The sequence below is a fragment of the Hemiscyllium ocellatum genome, unplaced genomic scaffold (assembly GCF_020745735.1).
Source record: "Hemiscyllium ocellatum isolate sHemOce1 unplaced genomic scaffold, sHemOce1.pat.X.cur. scaffold_212_pat_ctg1, whole genome shotgun sequence".
Taxonomy (NCBI): Eukaryota; Metazoa; Chordata; class Chondrichthyes; order Orectolobiformes; family Hemiscylliidae; genus Hemiscyllium; species Hemiscyllium ocellatum.
The window spans coordinates 30,758-47,092 of record NW_026867979.1 but is presented as its reverse complement, the minus strand read 5'-3'; the positions used below and the strand labels follow the sequence as shown (position 1 = coordinate 47,092).

At 42.0% G+C, this 16,335-nt stretch overlaps 1 non-coding gene across 1 annotated transcript; it reads right to left on the bottom strand.

Moving 5' to 3' along the window:
* Positions 1-9,528: 9,528 nt before the first annotated feature.
* On the bottom strand, positions 9,529-9,610 carry trnas-cga (transfer RNA serine (anticodon CGA)). Its single transcript has one exon. It is a non-coding gene; the product is annotated as a tRNA-Ser (tRNA).
* Between the last annotated feature and the right edge of the window lie 6,725 nt (positions 9,611-16,335).

Below are 16,335 nucleotides of genomic sequence, written 5' to 3'. Positions count from 1 at the left end.
AAAGAAGGTGACAATGAACAGACATAGAAAGACAAATAGAAACTCACATTGTGGAAGACACTGAAAGGGTCAATTGTCCACTTGACATGGCTGCTAAGTGACAGAAAGGAAAAGAAAAAGGTAACCACTAAAGCATAGCTTGTCACCAGCTCATGGAAACGGAAGCAGCATTACCGTCAAATAAAACCTTTTAAATTTGTAAAAGTGACGGTTGCCAACTAATGAGAAGTTTTGATAAATATGATGATCCAACACATAATACTGAAAATTTGCCTGCATTACAATGTTGAAATACCGAACGAACCTGCTTCTGTCGATGTGAAACACTAGCTCTGCTTTGCTCCATGGATCCTGCCAGGCGCTGAGTTTCTCCAGCATTCCATGTTTTTGTGTCACATTTCCAGCATCCGCAGCTCTTTGTCTTATGTTAACCTGAATCGTGTTTTTGACAAAACATGACCACTGCTCAGCCACATCCATCATTTCCTGCTTTAGGAATGCTGCCACTACGACAAACGAGCACAGGAAAACTCCCACTCCGTGACTGGAAATCGAACTCAAGCCGGAGCGCTGGGAGCACTGAATCAGAAACAGTAGAGAACCACAGAAAACAACAGACCCTGTCGTCCCTTTCATCAATTACACTGCTGTTGTAAGGTTTGTAGCTCAGATTGAGGTTTCGAGTGTAGGTTTGTTCACTGAGATGTAGGTTTGAGATCCAGACGTTTCATTACCTGGCTAGGTAACATCATCAGTGGCGACCTCGCAGTGAAGCGAAGCTGTTGTCTCCAGCTTTCTATTCATATGTTTGTGCTGGATGGAGTTCCTGGGCTTTGTAGTGATGTCATTTCCTTTTCGTTTTCCGAGTGGTTGACAGATGGTATCTAGATCTACGTGTTTGTTTATGGCTTTGTGTTTGGAGTACCAGGCCTCTAGGAATTCTCTGGCATATCTTCGCTTAGCCTGTACCAGGATAGATGTGTTGTCCCAGGCGAAATGTTTTTCTTTCATCCGTTTGTAGGGCTACGATGGAGAGAGGGTTGTGTCTTTTTGTGGATAGCTGGTGTTCGTGTATCCTGGTGGCTAACCTTCTTCCTGTTTGTCCTACGTTGTCTTTGTGGCAGTCCTTGCATGGAATTTTGTAGATGATGCTGGTTTTATCCATGAGTTGTATTTGGTCTTTTAAGTTTGTTCGTTTTTATTTGAGAGTGTTGGTGGGTTTGTTTGCTACTAGGATTCCGAGGGGTCTTAAGTCTGGCTGTCATTTCTGAAACTTCTTTGATGGATGGTAAGGTGGTTAGTGTTTCTGGCTGTGTTTGGTCTGATTGCCGTGGTTTGTTCTCGAGGAATCTGCGGACTGTACTTTTTGAGTGTCTGTTCTTCTTGAATACGTTGCATAGGTGGTTCTCCTCTGTTTTCCGAAGTTCGCCTGCGCTGCAGTGTATGGTGGCTCGTTGGAATAGTGTTATGACAAGCTTCGTTTGTGTGTGTTGGGATGGTTGATGGTGCAGTTAAGTATTTGGTCAGTGTTTGTCGTTTTTCTGTATCCACAAGTTTGTAGTTCTCCGTTGTACATTCTTTCGACTGTGACGTCAGTTGCTGTCGGTTTCTTCCTCCCGGCACTCCATCCACAACGCCATAAACAAATACATATATCTAGATATCATCTATCAACCTCTCAGAAAATGAAAAGGAAATGACATCACCACAAACCTCACGAACCCCATCCAGGAGAAATGTATAAATAGAAAGCAAGGAGACAACAGTTTCGCTGCACTTAGAGGTTCCACTGATGATGTTACCTAGCCATGTAATGATACGTCTGGATCTCAAACTTTCAGCTCAGTGAGCAAACCTACACTGCTTTTGACATTTCAGTTCTGATCATTTTCGCTGCAGATCAGTTTCTCCCTGTCCTACATTATTTGTGACAACGTGACAATTGTCCATTCAGCCCTGTATGCTGCTTTGTTCATACTTATCCATGGATTCTAGTCCCCGTTTCCATTTGATCCATAATTTTGCGTGTTCTGATGTCTCCAGGTCAAGTGTAAATGGGATTATCCCTGTGATCTTAAATGACACAACAAATGGAGAGAGGTTTGACATGGTCTCACTGTGTTGAAATACCCTTGATGAATCGATCCACTTTTTCACCCACAGAGGGAGTCACACAGGCACAATCCCAACAGGGGCTGAGGTTTGAGAAGATTTGTAGCACCGGTTGAGTTTCTGGAAGTAGGCAAACCTACTTCCTGCGGGGAAGATGTCTTCAGGTTCTACCAGTTCCTTGTGTTTCACGTCCGTGAGTTTCTCGGAAAAAGGCAGCTTTAGGTGGAATTCCAGACACTTTTCCAGGCAATGTGAACTGTTGAAGTGAACATGGACAGTGCAGTTAAATAGTCACACACGGTACTCATGTGTAACTTGCAAATTCCAAAAAACCCACAAACCCAAACCCAATTTGATAGGACAGCAGCCGGCAAAAACAAATCATCAGGCTAAACAATTGACAGATGACACACTTCCATGTCGCGTCTCTTTCTAGTTTTGTCCCGTCGCACGTGCATCTCCCTCTGAGTGCCAGGCTGCGAGGACAAAGATCTGTTTTACAAAAACGCAGGGAGTATGTGAAGGAAGGACCAGGGTTATATAACACGTTGGTTATTGAGAAGCGAGGGAATTGCACTCAGCTGGTCTATGATCAGGATTTTATCTTCCTGATTCCCCAAGGGACTAATTCAAGGAATGTGCACTGTATACCCAGTCCGAACGTTCCAAAGGATATCCTGTCTGACAGAAAGATCAGGGGAGAGTCGAATCCACTCTTTCATGGCTCAGGTATATTTTGCAGACGTTGTCCTTGCACTTCAGCATAGGAGCTCACCGCAGGTTCACAGATTTCTCCAGCACAGAGAATGTCTTTAGGCCTATTTGCGCACTGTTCTCGACTCATTTACCAACACATGGCTCATTAGTCTTATGAAGATATCGGTGCACCTTTCAGAGACTTAATAGTAGCAGAACTACCGGACACAGAACGAAGTGTTCTCAAAACGCCACAACGTAACACTGGTTTGAAGAACTCAATTATATCATTGCCTGGAAATGAAAAACAAATTTGCATTCGGCCAACCAGTTTAAAATATACCCTGAAAAAAAAATAATTCCAAACAAGTTTTGTTTGATTTTATTGACAATGTTAAAAGCCAATGAAACAATCAGATGCTCTTGGATATAAGACCGGAAAAATTGAACAGTTCAGAAGAGAACTGTTAAGATCCAGCATTTAGCAGACTGCTGAGAAATATCTCTTAAAAGTAACTTTTGGTTCAGTAATTGGTGACGCAAAAATTACAAACAAAGAGAAGAAGACATTGGAAGCTCTGAAGACAAGCACCGACTGCTGCTAGTTTTTTAAGATGAGAAGTGTTGTTTGTCAATCTTAGTGGGGAATGTATCGGACTCGTATTATCGAAGGGAAGTTAAAAGATAGCTTAGAGAAAGAAATTGTCAATAGTGTTTCGTTAAATATTCTCTGTTATATTTTCAGACATGACGTTGTGAATTTTTACTTTTAGTAGCCCTCAGCCATTCGAAATTGTAGATTCCTGCAAGGGACAATTATTTTCTGTGTTTAAAATCTGATTGAAGATTTGTAGCTCGGGTATCCGTTGTTTTGGTTCTGCTCACCGAGCTGGAAGTTTTTGCTGCAAACGTTTCGTTCCCTGGCGAGGGAACATCATCAGTGCTGTTGGAGCCTCGTGTGAAGCGCTGCTTTGATGTTTCTTCCGGTATTTTCTGTGTTGCTGGTTTAAAATTTCACAGGAGTGTTTACCTTGTGTCCTAACAATCTTGGAGATCGTCCTGGATTTGAACCTGTTTGGACAACTTTGAATAGATTTCGGGAAACGAAAATTCCCAGCAAATTGAAACACTTCCAGGTTAGTATACTAGATCTTTAAATAAAACGCAAGTGAGACAAAGTGATCATTTTTGGAGACTTGTGGTTGATTAAATATAAGAGAGAGAAATGTCTTAACATTGTAACAGACGTTCTGAGATTTGAAGATGATTCTCAAATTTGCCAAGAAAGTTTAGAATGAAAGAAAATGCCATACTTTTAGTATTAGCAAATAAGTTAGATTTGGGATTAACCAAGGACAAAATATATGGTTGAAGGAGTTACACAAACACTAAGCTGCGACGGAAAAACAACTTAGTGCAGTTGAGGTAGAAAAAATTAAATTAGTCTCGAGGAAAATGGAGTGAGAAGATAAACAAAGTGAGAGAGAGGAAAGCGAGAGGGAGAGAGAAAGAAAGGGGGAGAAGAATGAGAAAAGTGAGAGAAGAGAAGGAGAGAGAGACAGAGAAACAGAGAGAAAGGAGATAGAGAGGGAGGAAAAAGAGAGAGAAGTTCCTTGGATGAGCAAAGGGAGATAAGAAAGGAACAGAGAAGAGAGAGAAGGAGAGAGAAAACTTGAACTTGAGACGTTGCGATTTTGTCAGCAAAGTCAAGTTAACAGGATGGAAATTAAAAGAGAAATTAGTGATATATGTAAATGTGTCACAACTCCACAACATTTTAATGAGGATGATGTTGAAGCCTTCTTCATTTCAAGGAAAAACATGGCTAGGCAGATGAAATGGTCCGAAGATTTATGGGTAATGCGAGTTCAGACTAAACTCGAAGTCAGAGCGAGTAAGGGATTTGGTATGATATTACATGAGGTGTGAAAAGATTATGAATGAGTAAAATAGGCTACTTTCGGTGTTTCTGAACCGGTACCAGAAGTAAAGCGAGAGCGTTTCTGAAACACAGATCAGACTTATGTTGAGTTAAAAAGAAATAAACACAATACTTTTGATGGATGGATTCTTATTTGGATAAAGAGAGGATATTTCAGGCAATTAGAGAGATAATTCTGCTGGAGGAGTTCAAAAACACACTTTCAGAGATTGCAAGAATTGACGTGGAGGAGAAAAGATTTCGGAAAGTCAGAAGGGGAGCAGAATTAGTAGATGAGTACGTGGTGGTGCATAAGACAAGCTTTTGAACAGATATTCGTCCTGTGGAGGATCGAAATTGGCAGAAGGGGAGATTCTTCATTACTAAACAAAGAACTGGGCGCACTTGCAAGATATTAGAGCAGGAAAAAAAGAAGTCCAAGAGAGTGAAACGGAGGTGAAAGGCCTCAGCTGTTTCCATTCTGGCAAAGTTGAATACATAAAGACACAGTACTTGTTGTTAATTAAAGGCGTTGTGGAAAATAAAAGTGTTTAAAGAAGCTAAACTGGTGGCATTAATGAAGGTAATACAGGAGACTGCAAGAAGAGCTGAGGAGCTGCAGACGGATGTGCAGCCTCGGCAGGGGCTGGTTATGGAGTTATTACCTGATCTCTACAAAGGATCTGCCGCTGTGGTAACGTTTACTCAGAAAGAACGGGGGAGAAGACAAGAAGCTATAATTTTGAGAGTGACAGGATCTAACCAGTCGCTGGTAGTAAGGGATGGGCGAATATGTACCCTTTCATATCTGTTTCCCATGAGTGTCGTAATTTGTGGGATATATGAGTAGAAATTTAGCGTTCCCTTATGTAAGATCAGGTTGGAGCACCAATTTAAGCCGGGGAAATTTACGCTGGGCATGATAGACAGAGTGTCAGTTTCATGAATTCAGCTTGTGCTTGGAAATGATTTGGCAAGATCCAATTTGGAAGTGACTCCCCTTATTGTGGAGAAGCCCAAGGAAGACGAAGAAACTGAGGAGTTAAAACAGAAATATCTTTCTATTTTCCCAGACTGTGTGTTAAACAGATTCCACTCTCAATAGTCACAGCACCAAGTGACAAGTAAAAAGAAAGATGAAGAAGTTGAATTTAGATCAGCTGATACACTACTTGATGTGATTTCTGTAGTGGGCCGAAGTACACAAGATTGTGATGCCAATACCACACGGAGAGGAAGTGTTATGGGTAGCACATGAACTGCCTATAGGGGGTCACCGAGGGATACGAAACATGCAAGCTAAATACTAAACATTTCTATTGGCCTGGAATGCACACGGGATGTGGTTGGATTTTTCTGACAGTGTCATACATGTCAAATGGCAGGTAAGCCTCAGGCGGCAATAAAAACGCGCCTTTGTTGCCAATTGCCACAGTTGGAGAATCTTTCAGGTGGAATATAATTGATTGCGTGCATCCCCTCCCGAGAACTAAATGTCGGAACGAGTGCTTGTTGACTACAATGGATGTGCTATCCATATTTCCAATGGCAATTCCTTCCAGGAGTATCAAGGCCACAATTCTGGTAGAGGAGTTAGTAACTTTCTTCACACACTATGACCTAACTAGGCAGATTCAGTCGGACTAAGGGTCAAATTTTACTGCTCGACTGTTTAAGGAGGTTATTGATAGCTGAGATACAACACTTTAAATCTAGTGCATATCTTCCTGAATCCTTGGGAGCTTTAGAAAGATGTCTTAAGGCCTTGAAGAACTTGAAGAGAGCGTACTGTCAAGATTACCCGAATGATTGGGAAAAAGATATCCCATTCGTATTGTTTGCCATTAGGAATGTTCCAAACGTATCCATTTAGTCAATTTCTTTTTAGTTCATATTCGCACATGAAGTGATTGCCCTTTGGAATTAATTAAGGAAACAAATGACAGGGTCAAAGTCGAAGATCGCATAATTAAATCATGTATCGAAAGTGAGGGAGAGACTAAATTTGGTCGGTGATTCAGCAAAACTGCACCCAAAGATGGCACAGCGTAGAATTACGCAGGTGGCAGATAAAAATCTGGGACTCAGAAGTTTTCCCACGGGGATAACTTGTCAGTACTGATACCAATCATAGGTGATCCCTTTAAAGTTAGGTTTACTGGTCCCTGTGAAAAAGTTGAGTCAGTTGAACTATTTAGCAAAGATGTCAGATATAAAATAAAACTGTATTGGGTATGTCATGTGAACATGTTGAAAACGTATTACACAACAAAGGAAGAACTGGAGGAAGAGTTGTTCGTTACTGCCCAGCAGAGTGAGGAATCGAATTCAGTTGCTTTGAATTTTGATGTACCTCAAAACAGATTCTAAAATGATGAACTCCTTGAGGAGTGGGATGGATTAGAAAGCTGTCTGTCTCAGGAGCATAGAAAAGTGTTGAAAGATTTTTTTGTTCCGACAGAGTCAGGGTACATGCAAGAATCACATGGAGAGGACGAAAGCAATTGAACACGAAGTAGATGTAGGGAATTCTGCTGCGATAAAGCAGTATCCCTCTCGACTTAATCGTCTCAAAGGCTAACAGGACTAGATGCAGGTGAACACCATGCTTGACGAGAACATCATTAAACCAAGCCAGAGCGCGTGGAGTTCGCTGATTGTCTTAGTTACCAAACCACATGATTTGTGTTGAATTTCGTGTGGATTATGGAACGGCCAACGCCGTTACAAAATCGAACTCATATCCAACTTCTAGATTGGAGGACTACATCCAGAAAGTCGGACAAGCCAGTTACATCACCGAGTCGGGCATAATGCGTGGCTACTGGAAGGTACCATTGTCAAAGTTGGTGAACAAATCTCTGCGCTTGTAACTCCATATAGGCTATATCAGTTTAAAGTGATGCACTTTTGAATGAAGAACAAGCCCGGCACACCCAAAGACACTTGTACAGAGTTGTGGCCGGGTTGACAAATTGTGTAATCTATTTGGACGATGTAGTGATCCTTAGCAATTCAAGGAATGATCACAAGGGTCTGTTGGCAGAGCTCTTTGAACGACCACGAGAAGCGAAACTGATGACAAACATATAAAAAACAGAATTCAAGGAAGCAGAGGTGATGTTCTTGGGATGTAACATCGGTCATGGCAGGTTGAGCACCCTCTGGAACGTGAGGACGAAGGCTTCTGAGGAATTGCCATGCTCAACCTCAAAGAAAGAGTTTCTTTAATTCTTCAGACTTAGCGGACTCTATCAGAAGTTTGTTCCAAACTGTACTAGTATACTGGCATCGTTAACCGATTTGCTGAAGAAAAACACTACTTTTCGGTGTACAGCAACATGTCACGTGGCAATTGACCATTTGAAGCCGATATTAACCAGCAAACCAGCATTACCTGCACCAAACATCTAAAAAAACTTTTAAAGTAGCCATCGATGGTCGTTAGAGTTGGAGGTGTACTCCAACTGGAAAAATGAGCATGGGGAAGAACTGCCAGTTGATAACTTTTCATAGAAAATCAACATCTATCAGAAGAAATGCTCCCCAATCGAAAGAAAAGCTGTTGAGTTTGGTACTGGCGTTACAAATGTAATGTATGTGCCACGAATAATGGATCGGAGAGGTTATGTACACAGACCGCAATCCGCTAAAACGTTGTATATATGTAATAGTATGAGACTATTTCGTTGGCTTCTTATGGAAGAGACGTTCACTTTAAAAATCATGCATGTTGTGGGTCAGTAGAATGAAATCACAGATACGTTATCGCAGATTCAACTGATGGTGTTCAGATGAGATTGTCTTTATTTCATGTTTTATATGTTTATATAGAAAAAAGCTAAGCCGAAATTGTATGAAATTTATCGATATGTTAGGGTAAAGTATTTAAAAATAAAAATGAAAACATATCTTCATTATGATGGTTCATTGTTTCCTGGAGAGGCGATGTGTTTTAAACATATTAGTGCACATTTAAGAGATTTACAAGCAGCAGAACAACCAGACACAGAAACAAGTGTTCTCAGTAAGACAACGACGCAATCCTGGGTCGAACAATTCAATTCGTTCATTGCCTGGAGACATAAATAGTTCGAGTTTGGCCACTCAGTTTAAATTTTAATCAGGAAAATATATAAATTTCAATTCAAATTTTAATTGCGTCTCTTGAAAGTCTTTAAAAATAAACAAGGACCCAATCAGATGCTCTGGAGTATGAGATGGGGGACTTTGAACAGTTGAGAGGAGGACTGCCAAGACCTTGCATGTAACAATCTTCTTGAAAAAATATATATGTGGAAAATAACTTTTCGATCCGTGATCTTTGACACAGAATCTCCCAACAGGGACAAAGAAGAGACAGGAAGATCCGAAGACAAGAACCTACAGCTGCCTGGTTTTGATAAAGAAGTGCTGTTTTGTAAACCTTAGCTCGGAGTTTTATCTGAATAGCATTATCGAATGGAACATCAAAATGGGTAATAGAAATACGTGGGTTTTTTAATTAATCTCTCTCTTACTTTAGAAATGAAGTGCTGAATGTTTACTTGGTGTAGTTCTTGGCCAATCGAATTGTTTCAGATTCCTGTACAGCATAAATCGTTTCTGTGTTACTGGTTTTATCGTAAGCTGGAGGGTTTATGCTGTGTCATAACGAGTCTAAACAAATTTGGCAAAACCAGTGTGCCTCTGTGCAGTTCATTGAGTGAACTGGAGATTTGCACCATTCATGACCTGGATGAAGTGATTCTCCCCGCCGTGATCTGAATCTCCAAAACCGAAAGGCTACTCAAATTCTCCGTAGTTGACAGGATTTGAACCTGCGTGGGAATGACCCAATGGATTTCGAATCCATCGCCTTAACCACTCGGCCACAACTACAAATGGACACATGAGTTCCTCATTTCCAGGTCTCTGTCCCTGGGGAGATTAGCAGAAGTGAATCATTGTTTGGTTTATTTGAATTCAAAACCCACAGCTTTCAAATCGATGAAATATCGGGACAAAGTGGGTCTGGGTGATTCACCTCGATAGGTGGGATCTATATTCAAAATAAACGACGGTGGAAAATACAGAAAATTACTCAGCGGGTCGAACAGGATCTGGGCTGGGAAAAGGCGATTCAACGTTTCAAAACTTCTTCAGAACGTTATCAGAACTCCGTTTTCTCCCAGTAGTACTGACAAACCTGTTGACATTCCCCAGAATGTTCTATTTTTTTTCAGATTCCCAACATCCACAGTCCTTTGCATTAGCCATTGAAACGATATAGAAATTCCTTTGGATAAGATTCCTGTTTGGGGCACATTTTCGTGACCACATTAAAAACCCGGAGCTGTGCAGGAAAAAAAGCCAATGAAGTATGACCAGTGAGAGATCCGACCCTGGAACGTCCCAAACCACCAACCGTTTGGTTAATGGATGAACGTGTTGACCAATTACGCAACAGAGACGGGGTGAACTGACTCATTGTCCGATCCAAAAACAGGCTTTTCACGAATTCAAACTTCAGCCTGCCCTTTCACGAAGTGATTGATGTCCTGTATCCGTTTTTCTTTTGCAAAATAAATCCTGGGACATTCACTGCAGTGAAATGGCAACAATCCTGTACCCGCTGGAAACACATCCACGTCACAGCAACCAACTTTTCTACAACAGGATTCCTGCTCTCTTCGAGGCTTTCCCGTAACTTGTTTGTACCCGAGTCTTCACGTGGTCTTGTAGCTGTGGCGAGGTTTGAATTCCTGACGCGCAAAAATGAAAATCCTTTCAATGTCTCAGATTGGTTCATGTCGAGAGAACAACAGAATCAACCGTCGCGGCCTCTTAAAGACTGGCTGTGTTAAGTGGGACAATCCACCCTTCATTCACCTGTGGTTTCGCTTCCCAAAGAGATTCTAAAGTTTTCCAAAGTTGGAGACATGCGTTCACTGTTATTTTCCCTTGTTTTGTTTTAACCTTCCCAGTGGCAATATTTTCCCCAAACAGCTTCGCAATTCTCCACCTTGCATGATGTCCAGCGATGAGCAAAGCCCTTTTGTCGAGAAATTACTGAGGTTGGGATTCTTCTCTTTGGAACAAAGAAGGTTAACTGGAGATTTTTATGGTCTGTTTATAATGATAGGGGAGGGCGCAGTGCGGATGGGTGGGTTGATGTTGTGGAGGAAATGTTGCCAACGATCAGTGACAGTTTCCAGAAGACTGGGACTAAAGACATTTAACGAAAAACGAAATTTGCGAAGAATATATAGAGCCTAATCTCAGGGGAACCGTTAATTATTTAAGACACGGATGAGGAGGACATTCTGTCTTTGAGAGAGTAGCAAATCTGCAGAATTCTTTACACTGAAGGGTTGTCAAGGCTGAGTATAATCAAGGTTGAGACGGCCGCACAATTAGTCAGTTTGGGAATCAAGAAGAATGGGGATAAGGCGGAAAAGTGTCATTAGGAATTAACCAAATCAGACGTGACCTCATTAAAACTTGGAGCTGACCTAATGGGACGAATGGCTTCCATCTGTTCCAATATCTTATCGGTCAATTGGAAACTGCGAGAGACAATCGTGAAGAAAGAAATTGCAGGACGTTGAGAAAAGATGATTAAAATCAAACTGAGTCAACATCATTTGTTGAATGGAAAAACACACTTGACAACTTTGTCAGAGTCCTTTGATCATATTCCAAGCAGAGTTGATCAAATGTTTGTAGGCATTCCATAAGAGACCGTAGGAAAAGCCATTGAACAAGGTTGGAGTTCACGATGAAAAGTTAAGAAAAAGTCCAGGATTGTCCGTTGTTTAATTGAAGAAACGGAATCTGGATTATTGCGTATTTTTCAAGTTGTAAAAAGGTAATTAGTACAGTGCTGGAATGGTGAGTCATAGACTTCCATGATTTATATCTGCCTTAATTACTTGATGGAATTGGCAGAGTGAAATGTCCGCAGTTTTACTGACGATACACAACAGATGGGAGGACATTTTGCGATGAGGACAGTGGAATCTGGAAATGGTTAGTGACAAGTTGAGTGTGTGGGAATGCAACAGGTGCACGGAGGAGGTTGCAGAGTTGATAGTTTGGAGGGGAGGGTGATGCACATGGGTGGGAAGGAAATGGGACAGATGGGACAGGTCATAAGGATGGTGCTAGGCTGGAAGTTTTGAAGTGAGGTCAGGTGGAGGGAAGGGAAATGTGGAAACTGATGAAATCTTAATTGATGCCATGGGGTTGGAGGTCTCCGATGTGGAGATTTAGCTTTAGAACGTAGAACAATGAAACAATACGGCGCAGCACAAGCCCTTTGGCTTTTGATGTTGCGCCGACCAGTGTACTAATCTAAACTCATCCCCCTATATTATCCCATCATCATCCATGTGTTTATCCAAGGATTGTTTACATCTCCATAATTTAGCTGAGTTAACGACATTTACAGGCAGGGCATTCCACACCTTTACTTCTCTCTGAGCAAAGAACCTGGCTCTGACATCTGGCTTAAAACTGTAAACCCTCAATTTGCAGTTATGACCACTCGTACAAGCTGACATCATCTTCCTAAGAAAAATAGTTCCACCGTCTACCTTATCTAATCCTCTTATCATCTTGTAACTCCCGGGAGTAGTTTTGATTGCAGAGCTGTAGATTTGATTCAAACCAACAGCTCAGCGAGCAGACCTGCACCCTCAATCTTAACCTGAGCTGCACATCTTCACAAACCTTGCAAAAATCTTGTAACTCTGTATCATATCTGCTCTCAGACTTCTTTCCGATGAGAACAGACCCAAGTCTCTCAGATTTTCCTGATAAGACTATTCCTTCAGGACAGGCAATATCTTGTTCTATTTCGTCTCCAACTTTTCCAATGTTTACACATTCTTCCAGGAATGGGCGACCAGGCAGTTTTCTAAATATTCCAAGTGGAGCCACACAAGTGTTTTGTTTCGTTGCAGCATGACATTATGCTCAGGAACTCAATCCTCCACCAATAAAACCGACGACGTCGTACTCTTTCGCAGGAGCACACTGGTTAGTACTGCTGCATCGCAACACCAGCGACGCGAATTCAGTTCCTCCGTCAAGCGGCTATCTGTGTGGGTTTTCCCCCGGTACTCTGTTTTCCCCTCACAATCCAAAAAATGTGCAGGTTCGGTAAAGGGGTAAGTGAAGGAAAATGGGTCTGTCTGAGTCTCGCCTTGGAGGGTCGGTTTATACTTGTTGGGCCGCAAGGTCTGTTTGCACACGGTAAGTAATCCAAAAAAATAATCAAACTGGCTTGAAACTATGTACATGGACTCCAAGGTCACTCTTCCCATCCACATTACCAAAAATCTTTCCATTAACTCAGTATTCTGCCTTCCTGTTATTGTTCCCAAAGTGAATCACTTCACATTTAGCTGCATTGAACTTTATTTGCCACCTCTAAGACCAATTTTGCAAATTATTCCAGCTCCCCTGCAACCTGCAACAGTTTTCCACGCTGCCCACTACTCCAGCACCTTTAGTGTTATCTGCAAGCTTACTAACTCATTCACCCTATGCCTGCTTCTTAGTCATTTACGAAAATGACAAACAACAGTGATCCCAAAGCAGATCGTTGTGCCACACCACTCCTTACCGGATTCCAGGGTGAATATTTTCATTAGCCACCACTTGCTGCCTTCTCACAGAAAGCCAGTTTCTAATCTAAACAGCGAAATCATCGTCAATACCATGCCTCTGCATTTTCTCCAACAGCCTAACATGTGGCTTCTTATCAAAGGTTTTACAGACGTCACGTACACCACGTCAAGTGCCCTACCCTCATCCAGATGCTTGGTCACCTTCTCGAAAATCTCACGAAACCATGTGGACCCTCTGAAATCAAGTTGTTGCTGGCTGAATGATTATACATCCTGTCTCTTATACTCAGTTCCATATTCTTTCCTACAAGAAAGGTAAGGCTCACTGGTTCAAGATTACTTTGGTCATCTGTATTACCCTTCTTCAACAAGGCAACTACTTTTGCTATTCTCCAATCTTCGAGTGCTGTAGACAATATCGAAAATAAAGATCAAAGGCAAAGGCTCTGCAATCTCCCCCCGGCTTCCCAGGAAATCCTTGGATAGATCCCAGTTCACCCAGGGGACTTACTTATTTTCGCCCCTTCCAGAATTGTTAACAAGTCCTCCTCGTAAACCGCATTGTAAACCATCCAGTCTAGTAGTCTGTATCTCAGATTCTCCTCGACACCGTTGTCTTAAACCAATATGAATACTAACGATAAATATTCGTTAGCGCCTTCCTACCTCCTCTGACTCCACACACAATTCATCACTCCTATTTTTGACTAGTCCTCATCTTCCTCTCGTCGTTCTTTGGTTCCTGATATACACATAGAATTCCGTAGGGTTTTCTAAGATTCTATCCGCAAGCGACTTCTCATGTCCTCTCCTGTCTCTTCTGGACTCTCTGTACAGGTTGTTCCTAACTAACTTGTAACTCTCAATCGCCCTCACTGAGCCTTCAAGTCAAATCCTAACATAAGCCTCCTACTTTCTCTTGACATGAGCTTTAAGTTCTTTAGAAAACCACGGCTGCTTCGCTCGACAACTTCCTTCATAACTGACAGGTACATACTCATCAAGTACATGCGATATCTGTTCCTTTAACAAGCTCCACATTTCAATTGGGCTCATACCAACCGTTTCCTTTCACATCTAGTGCAAACTAAATCTTGACAAATGTCATCCTAATTGCCTTTCCCTCGGATATAACTCTTTCCCTGCAGTACATAACTATCCCTTTCTATTGGTTAAGTTAACATACCGAACTGTGTTCACGATGACTCAATTGCTCACCTACCTTCACATCTAACACCAGGCCAATTACACAGTAACAAATCCAATGTGGCCAGGCAAAATAGTGAGAGAGAGTTCAGCCTGTAAACGTTTGCACCTTTTCCATTTTCAAATGTAGGATGTAGCATGCTTTCTGAAGAAGTCATCTTAGCAGCTGATCTGTCGCTGACAAACACTGCAGGAAGGCGTGATAACTTGCTACATATGCTGTCAAACGAGGATTGCATAAGCAACATGAGTCATTGAGGAAAACGTGCAGTTGAGTTCTGTGCTGTTGCTGACTCTAAAGCAAGTGCGTCCTTCGAGAGCAGAAAGAATCCCACTGCTAGATTACAATTCAAATGCATTTGGCGTAAGGTTCTCAGCAGTTTATCAGCAGCACATAACCCTGACTCCAAAGGTCTGTGAGTTTCCAGAAGCACAGTGAGCGATCGTTGAAGGTACGTTTCTCCAGACGATATTTGGCAACATGACAAAGTGCAGCTGAGCTGGTGGCATTGTGATTGAACTTGCATGCGTCCGGACATTGCGCTTAATTTTGGATATTAGAGCAAATGGTTAGCTCGAGTGTGCGCGTTCGGAAAAGTCAATGCTTTTTTTTGTTGAAAAGTTTTGCAACGAAAGGAAATACCTCAGAAGAGCGTGCGATCGATATCAAATCAGAAAATGAATAGCCACCATGATTCTGAGAAAGGGCAATGTAGGAATTTGCCGTGAATTGGCAGCTCTGTTGATCAGTTAGCTCAGCCGGTTAGAGCGTGGTGTTAATGACACCAAGATCGTGCGTTCAATCCCCCCAGTGGCCATGGGAAGCGCTCGTGTGGTTATCTACCCTGTGCCCAGGTTCGTCCCGGTTTTTGATTTCAACCCTGGCAAGAACCTGTCACATGATCGATTCAGATGTGTATTCGTTCGAAAGCCGATCATCGCTGTCTTAGAACGGCAACTCGTTGGTCCCATGCCGGATCTCAGCTGCGTTGCTGTATTTCTAAACAAAGTGAACCACGAAATCACCAAGCCGAAAGCCTCGCCAGCGCAATAAAACATTTGTCAGGGATAGACGCACAACTCGATCGCCTTACCCTTGATGACTCTTGGATGATGTCTGCAGCAAATCAATCAATCTCAATTGATTTCACAACGAAATGCAAAACATGAAATATATGCAGTATTCAGTCGACCTGGCACAATCTCGGAGGAGAACCAGAGTTCAGGCTTCAATTCAAATCAAAGATACGTTCATCTTATTTTCCTGGATCTCTGTTACTACTTTTCACGCGACTTCCAGAGGGAATTCATTCGCTTGTTCACCTCTTATGCATCGACACTGGAGTTATCATGTGCCCAGCAATATCATAGAGCCATTAATAGAAGCAAATTACTGCAGATGCTGGAATCTGAAACCAAAAGAGAAAATGCTGGAAAATCTAAGCAGATCTGGCACCATCTGCAAGGAGAGAAAAGAGCTATTGTTTCGAGTATAACTGACCCTTTGTTAAAGATTTTTTTAAAAAATGGGGAGGATTAGGGAGCTATTTACACCATGCTGAGAGAAGGTGAGTCAGGTCTCCAGATGCAAAGGTGATAATGACAGAGCACGGAGAGATTTAAGGGAGATTAGGAGCTGCGAATGACCAAGGCTGAAGCCAGTGCTATGTGACAAAATATGTGGGGGATGTGTGAAGCAGACTAAATGGAAAACAGGGGAGAAGCGTAACAAAGCGGGAAGAGGAGAGGGAAAACGTATTGAAAGAGTGGGAAGCGACAGAAAGA